The sequence below is a fragment of the Lupinus angustifolius genome, unplaced genomic scaffold (assembly GCF_001865875.1).
Source record: "Lupinus angustifolius cultivar Tanjil unplaced genomic scaffold, LupAngTanjil_v1.0 Scaffold_289, whole genome shotgun sequence".
Classification (NCBI taxonomy): Eukaryota; Viridiplantae; Streptophyta; class Magnoliopsida; order Fabales; family Fabaceae; genus Lupinus; species Lupinus angustifolius.
In genome coordinates, this window is record NW_017727607.1 from 171,201 (window position 1) to 175,709 (window position 4,509).

Consider the following 4,509-nt stretch of genomic DNA (forward strand, 5'->3'; position numbering starts at 1 on the left):
ACCCTTCGCTCAAGCGAAAATTCAATCAACAATACCATTTTAAAATTGGGCATCTCTCGCTCAAGCGAGTCTCTCTCGCCCAAGCGACAATTCATCTTTAAATCTCAATTAAACTTAAGCCTTCATCGCCCAAGTGAGGCCCCTTCTCGCTCAAGCGAGACATCTCTCACCCAAGCGAGACATCTCTTGGCTAATACTCGATCGGGTATTATAAATCGCCCGATCCTAATATCCGATTACAATTTCGGATTTCGGCATTCTAAGTGAAAAATATTTAGCAAATAGGTATGGACTAGCTCAGGTTCTCTCTTGACTCGAAATGTGATTACGAAGCCAATAGCGCAATCCGAATTCGATTCCGAGTTACGGAACTCAAAAAATTACTCTTTGAGCCGTACCGTGTGAGATTCGGCTCCGACAGCAGTCCGAAACCGACTGTCTCCGAAAATCATGAAAATTTACCACCAAATTGGTAATAGAATTACAAGACTAAAACTCAACTAGAGTTTCGTCTAATGCTTTACCGAAAATTCCCAGAAATTCATTTTCGAAAATATAATTAATAACAATATTAATAAAATCTTATAATTCAAAATCGTAAAATTCGCGGTGTTACAGGTTGAATGTTGAGAGATCAAGGATTGAAGATGACAGAAGCAAATGAGAAATGAGAGAAAAATGAAGAGAGGATTTACCTCTTCTTTGAAAATGCAAAAGTGAGAGAGTGAAGTGTGGAGTGTGAGGGTTTAAGGAGAGAGGGAAATCAGATTTCCTCTAGGCAATGATGAAAAAATCTCCTCGGGTGGTTAATGATGAGCTCATGGGATATTTGAGAAAGTGAGGCGAGATTTGCTTTATGGAAGTCAAATCTCACATCCCAATGCAAAATGATCACCTCGCGAACACGTGCGATAAACATGCCCGAGTATTATCGTCCAATATTCGATCGCGTATTATAAATCGCCCGATCCTAATATCCGATTAGAATTTCGGATTTCAGCATTCCGAGTGAAAAATCTTTAGCAAATAGGTATGGACCAGCTCAGGGTCTATCTTGACTCGAAATGAAATTACGAAGTTAATGGCGCAATCGGAATTCAGTTCCGAGTTACAGAACTCAAAAACCACTTTTTGAGCCGTACCGAGTGAGATTCGGCCCTAGCAGCGGTCTGAAACCGACTGTCTCCGAAAATCCTGAAAATTTACCACCAAATTGGAAATAGAATTTCAAGACTAAAACTCAGCTAGAGTTTCGTTTAATTCTTTACCGAAAATTCCCAGAAATTCATTTTCGAAAATATAATTAATAATAATATTAATAAAATCATATAATTCAATATCGTAAAATTCGCGGTGTTACATTCCACACTTAAAAGTTCGTCTGTGGAATGCTCGGTCTCCCCTTCATGATTTTTCTATCCAAACTGATTACTCAACTATGCTAATACAAGGCTCTTTGTTTGCATCTGAGAAACTAAGGTCTGCAAAGTTATTTTGAACTCTCCCATTTGTTCCTCCAAGAATTCAACCCTTTCTGGTATCTTTGGTAGCCTCTACTATGGTTCCCTCCTCTATTTTTTCAGATCCGCGAAGTCAGACCAATTGATGGGCTTTTAAGACAAGAGAATGCTAAAAATAGCAAAACAATAAACAGGAGAATTGCCTGTCCAATATATACTTGTCATTGATATTACATTTTGCATATTTTACTTGTCTATTTGTTTTATGGGGAGGGGTCCACTTATTCCAACTCCTCATCCTAGCCATCAATTATAGGGAAATCTAATGGTTTAGATTTACTTATTAATTCAAACCATTGAATTTCCCTGGAATTGATGGCTAGGATGAGGAGTAAGTTTTAAAAACTTACTCTTGGAGTAACTAGATCCCCATTCTTGTTTTATATATATAACAATTATGGATAGATAATATGTTGTTTTGTTATAAAATATAATCCTTCACTTGAAGTTATATGCTTGCATTTTCAAAAAGGTAAACTACTTGTTATTGTAACGTATAATTCTTTAGAAAATTGAGAAGGATTTTATTCCCTCTTAAGTTCGGATTCAATTTATATTCTTAGGGAAATTATTAGAAAATTTATATTCCTAATTTTCCAATACAAGGTATTGCTTTCGCTGTAATTAATATTACTTTAACAACCAGACTAATTTTAGTAATATAGTGGGGTGTCACCTTTTACTTTACTACTTACCCAATAAAATCATGTAAGAATCTATATGTAATTTTTTACAAAATAATATAAAACTACCCGAAACTAGAATGTACAAGTAAACACAATCGATGAATTTCTCAATTGAAGTAAACACATAATGATCTTTTATGTGATGCTTTTTGATTTCTGAGTTAGTATTTGTGATTTTGTGATAGTCTTAACCCAATGGAATCCCATGATTGTATTGAGCTAATAGTTTTTCATGAACTTGAACAAGTGGGTAAGTACTTGAACACTCACATATCTAGATTCTTATGTTGTTTCCAACTCCATTCAATCATCATTAATGTGTATTGGTCGGTCTTTGCACTAAAACCAAAAATCAGAAACAAATTTTTTTTATTAACAGCACTATCTTTTGTCTTTTCTTTGTAGATTTTCTAAACAACAAATTATCTCTCTCAAACATTTTATGAAACACATGACAAATATGCCCAATTTCACCACATTTACAAGAGATTTGACAATAAAGACATCATTCTGAAAACTCAATTCATAAACTATTGTATGAACTTGTCTCATTAGTAAAAATCCATTAACCCATATGATTATATGCACTAATGAAAGAGAAGAATGTGGTAAAGATGTAGACGAATAATGCATGATTTTCTTCTATTCCTTAGCTGAAGAAATAAAATGATTTCTTGCCAACGACAAAAAGACAGTTCATATTCAATATAATAAAAATCAAATCAATATTTACACAGAAAATAAGGATGAAAACAATAATAACAAAATACAAGAAGTACATACAAAAATTGCAAGTTTAGTAATTCACCAACGGCTCTACCTAAATTTAACCATGATAAATTCCTATATTATAAAATAAGCAGTTAACATAGATGTAAATGAAAGCAGCAAAAGTAAATCAAAGAGAAATAAATGATTTAAAATAAGACAATGATTTATCTTATGTTTGAAAAGAGAAACCAAAATCTTTCCTTGAAGAGAGAATCTAAAAACAAAAGAGAAAAAAGGTAACCCATTGAGAAGAAGACAAATAAGAGAAATAGAAAACTAAATGATATGTGTATAATTGTGTGTGAGGTTTTGTTTTAAATATGCAAAGACTTACGCTCACTAATATAAGTGTTGTTTGAATGTATGATTTTTAACTACGCTCACTGAAGCAAGCATTATTGAATGCGTGACTTTTAATAGCACTTTCACAGAAGTCACCGTTGTTAAATGTGTGGCTTTTAATAGCATTCACTGAAGCAAGCATTGTTAAATGTATGAATGTATGAGTTTTAATAGCGCTCACTGAAGTAAATGTTGTTGAATGTGTGAATTTTATCAGCGCTTACTGAAGCAAACGATGTTGAATATGTTGATGTATGAATCTTAGCAGCGCTCAGTAAAGCAAGCGTTGTTGAATATGTGAGAAACAACATCGCTCACTTCACTGATGGTTGTTAAATCTTTGACCCATACATTCAACAACGTTTATTGAAGCAAGCTCTGTTAAATGTATATTCACATATCATATTTAACAGCGCTTACTTCACTGAGCGTTGTTGATTCCCTTCTGCTTTATATTTCACATCATTCACACACGAATGTTGTTAAATGTGTGTTGCTAAATTTCAATTATGGCATAGTGAATGTTAAAGTTACGAGATAAAGCGGCTAATAGTCCAATGGAAACTTTTTTTCATGTAATAGTCTTCAATATTTTTCATGACGACATGTAAAGTATTATATTTCTGATTTGCTTGAAATATATGTTTATAAATTTGTTTTCGTTTACCATAATGCGAAGTACTCACTTATGATATTAACATCAATTTAATTTCATAATATAAAGTACCAAACTAAATAGAGAGTAGATGATTTCGTAGGTTTCACATAAAATTCATAAAACATATAGAATGTCTATTTATATTATCGTGTCTAAAAGATATTGGAATAGTATAAAATCGATGATTGATATAAAGAAAACAAGAATTGTTTTCTGTTTGACAATTACTCTTTTCCTATTTAAATTCTTAAAAAAGCAATAAATTTCTTTACCAAAACATTAATTACTACTTTAAAATTAAGCCCCTTTCACTACAAAAAAATATCCTTTTAGCCACGGTTATAACCGTGGCTACTGTACCATAAAGCCATGGCAAAATACAGCAGCCACGGTTTCCACTACCCTAGCAATTACGGGCGTTGCAAAAATTTAGCTACAGTCATTTTATGATATAGCTACGTCTGGAGGAAGTGTGGTAACATTTCTTTAGCCATGGTTTCAACCGTGGCTAATGTGAACCATACCCGTGGCT